At 44.9% G+C, this 8,464-nt stretch overlaps 1 long non-coding RNA gene across 2 annotated transcripts in view; it reads right to left on the bottom strand.

Annotated features, from left to right (window-relative positions):
* Positions 1–4,079: 4,079 nt before the first annotated feature.
* LOC119323081 overlaps positions 4,080–8,464 on the bottom strand; it is a 12,061-nt gene continuing 7,676 nt past the window's right edge. Inside the window, exon 6 of one of the 2 annotated variants that reach the window (XR_005156114.1) lies at positions 4,080–4,157. This is a non-coding gene — a long non-coding RNA (uncharacterized LOC119323081). The remainder of the gene's footprint in view (positions 4,158–8,464) is intronic. The other variant, XR_005156104.1, reaches the window with a different exon arrangement.

Raw genomic sequence — 8,464 nt, 5'->3', positions numbered from 1 at the left:
TCCAAATGTCTATACTACCGCTGCAATTCGAACTGCATTTGAAGTCGTTTCTCTATTTCAACAAGAATCTACAATCATGATTGTTTCCAACTTCAACCATCATTCGTGTATTACCTTAATAACACCCCACATGATTACTATAGAGATAGATATGAACTATGTGTACTACATGAACTCGAATTCTATTTTTTGAATACACTTGATGTTGATTCCAAATAATAGTACATTTGATGTACTAACTATATATTCATAATCTAAACCATGTTCCATACGTACACCGTGTTTATCACACATAGTATAGTTCCCCGCCCCTACATTATGACAAGTATTTAGACCTGAGCTGCAAAAGCCACACATTAGCCCAAATTATGATCAATGTTCTATATATTATACGTAGTACTAGCAAGATGCCCATGGGTTCCACAGAACATCAATATGATCAAGGGGAGGCCTAATTTGCAAATATGGAGAGGGGTGTGGGTATCTTTTTTCAAAATTGCCATAGTCTCCTTCCTATCTGTCAGATATAAATCGGATGGCCTATATTGCAGGATGGCAGGCACACCATCATCAACAAAACCGTTTTTTATAAGATTAGAGATAAAATATATTATATTTAGTATAACATGTTCATAACCACACCATGTGTATCACCGTTATATATATTCACACATGCGTCTGTTTAAAACACTATGATAAATTCTTCAAATATCTAAATTCACTTTTTATAATGAAGTATGATCTCTATTCGTCTTTTACACGCACACAATCCTCTTATCTTTGTAGCTAGCGCTAACTTTCTCTCGTGCATGCACATGCCTGCATCCCTCTCACCCTCCCTCAACATTCTCTAGCTCCACCGCGCAAATTCGTCTTTTCACTTTAGGTCATTCACCCACAGTGTGTAGGCCCCCGTAGCTCCTTCTTTACGGCACACATCGATCGATATGCCTAGCACAAACACAAGCTTCCCCTCTTCTCTTATCACCATCCATGCCTCACTCCCACCACTCTTTCCATTCATCTCGTACTCGCACACTCCTTCCCCCTCGATATAGTATGACTCTCGCACCACCTCCTAGATGCATCCCTCTCTCTCTATCCTTCTCCACGTGCCTCATTTGCTTCTAACACGCACATGCATGTATACTGATCGATCTACCAACATATAACTAGGTCGACTTTAACTATTCGCCCCCCATAGGTGGACGTACCTCACAAGTTATCTCTCTTCTTTCTCTGACAAAGGACGATTGATCTTCCTATGTAGTTATGTCTGCTTACCACAGCCATATCGTCCCCCGTCATCATTCCTGCATGCCTCCTGACCCATATCTCAAACGCACGTGCATAGACAGGCAGCCATCCCCTCTCTTATTGATATTGTAGGCGTGCCCTCCGGTTGTCTAGCAAGATTATCCCATCATTTGTTAGAAGCAACTCCACTACCACCCCCTCCAACACTCTAGCTCTGTCTCTCTAACAACCTTATTCCTCTCCTACACTTATGCATGGATGCCGATCGATCTCCCTTAATACATGAGGTAGATCGATCTCCCTTAATTAATACATGAGGTAGGCCCTGTCTCCTCCTCCACACATACACTAGCCATTGTACCTCTATAGTTAATTAGGCCTCAGTCCACCCCCCACACCACACACGGATAGTCGAGCGCTGTAGGTAGGTATCCATGCCACAGAGACAAACTGCACCTGTCCCCTCTCATGTTCCAGTAGGCCAGCCACTCTATATATTTGACGTGGGCACACGCAAATTCGATGGCACTCTTTATCGATCGTGCGTGCACACACACACACACATCAGCATCCCTCTCTTCGATTCTATGGACACCTCAAGCCGATGATACCTCCACTCTCTTCTCATGGATCGCCCCCTCTATATATATGATATATCTAGGACTCTATTTCACACACATTGCATATGTTACATTTTTTGATTAACCCCCCCAAAAAAACTCTCACGAACCCACACACTATATCTCTTTACGTTTGTATCTCTCTCACGCAACCCCACGTAGGTGGCGTATGTATACAAGAATAGAATAGGTGCGCCGTGCTCGTACTCATGCTTTGTGCCCAGCCACACCCACGTGGGTACACGGTGGAGCTCATTTCTGTACGAAATGGCAGCCCACGTGCTAATTTGAACGCGTGTAGCAGTTACTTACCTACGGAGGTCGTGTACCACGCGTGCACGAAACAAAGTTTGACTTGATGCGTTGGCGCGTTATTTTTAACTAAAGTTATATCGCTCAATGGCACGTACACAGAATATAAAACGATTTTTATGGAGAAAAAGGTAGTACGCTCCACTATATACAATGGAGCCTGCCTGCCTGGTTTGTCTCTCTTCATAGTATCTCACACAAGGTTGCGGTGCGCTCTCTCTCTCTCACCGTTGGTCACTGATCCGGCCGCATCCCGTCCGCCGGCAGAAAGGGAGGACGTGCATCATTTCTCCGTTCCACGGCACCGAGGTAGTACGTCTCGATCTGAGCTACACGCCGTTCTCTCTGACCAAGCTCCGGCGCGGTAGGGCCTACGCCACCTGCTCGCTGCCGCGGTATGGGCAGATTCCGCCCGCCGCCGCTCACCTAGTTACATCCCGGTGACCTCCAGGTATCCCCTCCGGCCTTGCTCCACTGCCCGTCTTCCCACATTGCTGCATGTGGATCTTCCATAGTTCTTTGCCCAAAATGTAGCTCGTCCGGCGTACTTTCCATATTGCAATCTCGTCCTCACACCATTTTAGACAAACACAACCGTGTTGTTATCTTCCCTTAGGACAAGGAATATGCTTCTTTTTTGTCGTCGCATGTGTCATCAACCGTTATTGGCCAGTAATTGTTTCCTTTCTACCTCTTTTTTACAAACATGGCTATCCATTTCACCTCGTTGCTATTGCGATCTTTTGGTGAACTGCACAAATCACTTTTTTCTTAAGAGTGTTTTGTGTAGTTCTACCAAAATGTCACACGGGCAACATCTCTACATTTCAGTGCGACTGCACAAAGGGAGATTGGTTTTGCTCTATCCTCCTCATCCAACTCCGAGTCTAATCTTCTCCAACTAGTTAGTCTTAAGAGAGACTACAAAGGTGACCAGCTTCTATTTGTGTGTTTATTGTTTCACCAGCAGTCCTCTATTATCGTAATCACACTTAATATCTTTGCAACAGGGACACTCACCTCTATTTTAGTGGAACTGCACAAAATGATCGGAATGTTGCATGCTCCAGACAGCTACCTTTTTTCCTAACATGCCTTGTTGATTTAGATAGAGCTGGGGGGACGTTGCTGCCAATGAAAGCATGGGTCAATTTTAATTTAACACATTCTCACAACTTTGTCTTTAGTTGTGATGTAAATATTAGCTCTGATCTGCTAATAATTGAGATCCATTAGCAAGGAAGTTAGTTTTTTATTGTTTCCGAAAGAGCATCGATGGCAAGACACACGAAACAAAACCTGAAAGCTCACACCATTGTACAATTTCATGTCACTGGAAAATTATTTGTATAGTATTATGTAAACAAATGCTGGAAGCTTGGTAGCATTGCCAGAAGCCTCTTCGGCATCCGGGTCCATGTGCCATGCACAAAATTATACTCCTTCGTTCCTAAATATTTGTCTTTTTACAAATTTCAAATGGGCATATTTTAGAGTGTAGATTCACTCATTTTGCTTCATATGTGTACTCCCTCCGTTCCTAAATATTTGTCTTTCTAGAGATTTCAACAACTGACTACATACGGAGCAAAATGAGTGAATCTACACTCTAAAATATGTCTATATACATCCATATATAGTAGTCCATTTGAATCTCTAAAAGACAAATATTTGAGTACTTACTCGTTGAAATCTCTAGAAGGACAAATACTCCGAAGTATATTTAAGAACCGAGGGCGTAGTGCACAGCTGCATGGGAGACTCAGCCCGGTTGTTGCGCCGCATTAATAGTGAGTAATGAGCAGTCAAATCATAAGCCCCACCTTTCCCACTGTAAGTTGCTCGGAAGAAGCAACCATCAATAGGCTCTTCTTTGAATCCGCTCATAGTACTCCACCCATCACTGTTTATAGAGCGCGCTTCAGAAAAAGAAAAAAATCTTTGGGACCAAGGCGTCTAGCAATCGACCTGAAAAATAGCATTGGTAGTTATAGCACAGCGTCTATTACTAGAGGAAATAATGCGTACACACATGCATGAAGTGATTCCACCCCGGGTACACACATGCATGCACTTACTCCACTCCATAGTACATCGAGATAATATTGTGGACTTGATTGCGGTTACCACACCCTAATTAATTGAGCATTAAACCAAATGCATCTAAAGTCTCTCTGTTGGTGGAAATGCATCATAATGAAGCGCGCCCTGTAAACTGTGACGGAGGGAGGAGTAGTATGAAGGTGCAAAACCAAGTACGTGTATGGCCAGTTGGTCAATGCACCTCATCTTGGCATATCACTGACATTAGGGACCGGAGTGTGAGCAAACCGATCTCAATTGACGACAAAATGGCCAACCCACCGTTGCTTGAGAGAGACGAGGAGCGAGAACACACAGACGGGCTCGCATGGAGGCCAAGATATATTCGAGCATGGTTGATCGATATCATCATTACATGTTGGGCTGCCATTTTCTGCCCTTCTCCGGAATAAATGTGTACTATAGTGTATGCCTCTGGCAATCTGACACCGAATGAACTAATGCATGTCCAGCGCCTGGGCTAGGGTATGTTGCATTAGTCAAAAGGCATCAGCGAGCTTCACCTCATCCTGCAAGCTTCTCCTCGTTCCGCGAGTTGACAGGACACACCAAAAAGTAGTCCTAGTCCATACTCCCTCGTTTCCGGTTAATATGGCTTAATCTTTTTTGCGGGTAAATGAGAGAGCTTTATTCATATATAAGCATTCTTAGGACGATCAGCCAAGACAGTGGTCACTAGGAAGCGAGGTACCCCGCAAAAAAAAGAAGTAGGAAGCAAGGTGTTTCATCAAGCCAGCTCTCGGCCTCATTTAAAGTGCAGCAAGCACGATTCGCACAAAGATGCCCCGCATGGTTTGCTGACCTGTTTACATGCTGAATAACAAAAAAAGAGGAAATATTACCAAGCGCTCCTATTTGTAACATGATATGACCAGAATTAAGCGAGAATTGTGGCGAGTGTTCCATGCAATCAACTTCCATTATCACATGCGAGAACCCTCGAAGAGAACCAAATGGGTTGAAGATTGCTTTATCACATTTTAAAAATGTCATAAGAGTGTAGACACTCCTCCATCTGTTTCCTAGTACCAGTATAGTACATACCTCTATAGACTATAGTAGTAGTACTATTAAACTTTGCACTTGGCTGTTCGCCTCTTCGGGAAGTCGAACAATCATAATACTAGTATAGTGTATGCTTCTGGCAATCTGACACCGAATTAACTGTTGCACGTCCACCGCCTGAGCGAGGGAGAGCTTGCATTAGTCAAAAGTTTCTCCTTGTCCTGCGAGCCACCGCGCGCAAGCTTCTCCCGTCCTGCAAGCTTCTCCTCGTTCGGCAAGTTGACGGGACATAGCAAAGTAATACTAGTCCATACTGCCTCCTCTCCGGTTAATATGGCTTAATTTCAAACGAGATAAATACACCGTCTGTCACTGTATATTTGTAAAAATACGGTCATTGGACTTCATAATACGCTCATTGGGCTGAATATATACATTTTTCTGTGTTTATACGGTCACTAGCTCACCCTGGCTGAGTATGTGTGTGCATGCACGTGTATGTTGAGCACTTGAGCGTGACCGTTTGTGTTCTGTCGTGTGCTCGGACATGCATGCATTAGGGCATCACGCGCGTTTTTGCGTCCATGTTTACGTGTGACTGATGCATACACGTAGGGGGAGTACGTGTAGGGGCCACTAAAGGAGCAGTCAAATCACACAGTAAGTTAGCCGGAAGAAGCAACCATCATTTCACTCTTCAATGACACGTACGCAAGATAAAATGGTTGATATGGAGAGAAAAAGAAAACCACTATATATATACTAGCAGGAGCCTAAGCTACAAGCCTGCTTGCTTGGGTTGCTCTCTTCACAAGCATAGAACGACGATGGCCACACCGCTGGTCACATATCCGGCCTGATCCCGCAACTGGGGGAAGGGAACAATGTTCTATGTAGACGCAGTCGACATCGACGAGGGAGAAAATCCACAGTCAGTGCGTCCCAATCGGGGTTCACCGTGGTATGGGCCGATGCCGCGTCCCAACCGTCCTTCTAGCTACAGCCCAACGTCCCAGGTAGTCCATCTTCCTTTTGGAGCCGGCTTGCTCCACAGCCGCAGCTCCCCACGTAGCTCCATCTGCATATCGATCTTTCTCTACTTCTACCGGCTTCTACTTGTGATGAGTTTATGTCTCATGAACTAGTGCCAGTACTATTATTCCAATCATACTTCTTCAATATCTTTGCCATCAGGGATGCTCAGTTCAATTTTAGTGGAACTGCACAAAAGCATCGTATGATCTGAGGGTGCCAGCCGTCTTTCCTTCGATAGGTTCTACCTGGACAGGAAATTAAATCATGTTTAGGGTTTAGGGTTTAAGTCATAGTGACCCCATCAGTAGTTTTTCTTTTGTAGACGCTCTCACAACTTTTGTCTTTAGTTGTGAAGTAAATATTGTCTATTATCTTTGAATCATTGAGATCCATCAGCATGCATGTTAGTTTTCCTTTGTATTTGATGGAATCTTGTAACGGGGTAACCTTGGAGTAGGAATGAAAATGGAGTGGAAAGTTTCCGTTCTTCCAGAGAAAAATGGAAACAGAGAGAAACTAACGTTTCATTTCATTGGATCGCGCCATCGAGCAAAACCAACGTTTAAATCACGTCTGTCGCGTTCATGCCTCACCCTCCTCCACGGCTCGACCCCACATGGTCGCTCGGCATGCCACTCACCGCAAACTGAATATACAATAACTTTCCCGCCTGCTTGTCGATGGATCGCGCCATGGAGTACAAATAATACTGGAAGAGATTGACAAGTTGGGGGAGATCAGCTAGCTGTAGCACGGACTCCCAAGAACTTTTTACATGCATGTTGTGGCCGGCTATTGTGACCTTTGAACGCGGAGCAGTCGCGTGCACCAGGAAGCAGCGCGGGAGACACTCTCTCGGCCGGCGCACCGCTTCAATGCCGGCGCCATTGAGAGGTCGCGTCCTCTCTGGCCGGGCATGAATGCGGCACTGACCGTTTCGGGAGGGAAGCACGCGTAGGTGATGAAGAGGGTTCGGGTTGGTCAGGAGCGGCCGTGGCAGCGGTCCAGACACCCGCAAACAAGAGATGTTGTACGTTAATATTGCCGCGTATATAATTAACAACGTAAATAATGTGTCAGTTGGACAAATATGATTGGAGATGGAGATGGAAATGGAATTTTATGTAAACACGTATATGCATGTCTATGTCTATGTGTGTGTGCGCGACAACTCTCGCGACCTGGAAGCAGGGTGTGTTTTTGATCGAGTTTTCTTTTTGGTACGATAAAAAATTGTCCGCCAGTTTTCGTTTCTTTTTTCCGGGAACGCGCGTATTCTATTTAAAACCACTGCTATGGAGAGATTGTTTTACTCCATTATAGCCTCTTGTTTGATAGAGTTTCTCGCGCCTCACTCTCTCACCCTCTCCATATCAAAACAAGATGACAGTGTCCACACTATCTCTCTTCTCACCAGTCTGGCCGAGTCCTGTCCGCTGCGGGAGGTGAGGAGGTGCAATGTTGACGTTGTCGCCGTCGGCGATGGAGGAAGCCGATGCGCACCATCCTCTCGGAGCCGGCGCTAGCGCGGAAGAAGGTCCTCCGCGCCCTTGTTCGCTGCAGTCGTGTGGGCAGATCCCGCCCGCCCGCCTAAGCGACATCTCGCCCACATGAGGTATAACTTCTTGTACTGGTCTAGCTCCCCAGGTCGCTGCATGCGGGTTTTCTTCTATGTGACTACTCCCCAGCTCCCCATGTATAGTAGCTATGGTTCGTCAGCTGGTCCAACATCACATACTATTATAGAGGAAATGCCACTCGAAAAGTTGTCCTGATTTATGCCTCGGTGGAGGTATACATGTTGTTTCAACAAAAAATACATGGTGGTTGTGCGGTCATTGTCCATATGCTCCTATTGCTGCTGCTAATCTAATACTACTAGTAGAACGCCCGTGCGTTGCAACGGGCTGCATTGGCGACTTCTTTTTTTGTTTCTTCCATCCATCAACTAAAAATGTTCCTTAAGGTGATACGTGGATGGACAAATTTACAATCATACTAAAATATCAATGGTTTAAAATATATTTATTAAAAATAATAATTCTACAACACATCCGACATTAAGGTTATGGTATCTGACATATAGGGAACAAACACGATGATGACTTACCATCAAATCTCATTTATATTTC

The sequence above is a fragment of the Triticum dicoccoides genome, chromosome 6B (assembly GCF_002162155.2).
Source record: "Triticum dicoccoides isolate Atlit2015 ecotype Zavitan chromosome 6B, WEW_v2.0, whole genome shotgun sequence".
Taxonomy (NCBI): Eukaryota; Viridiplantae; Streptophyta; class Magnoliopsida; order Poales; family Poaceae; genus Triticum; species Triticum dicoccoides.
The sequence above is the reverse complement of the archived record's forward strand: the minus strand, read 5'-3'. Positions and strand labels throughout refer to the sequence as shown.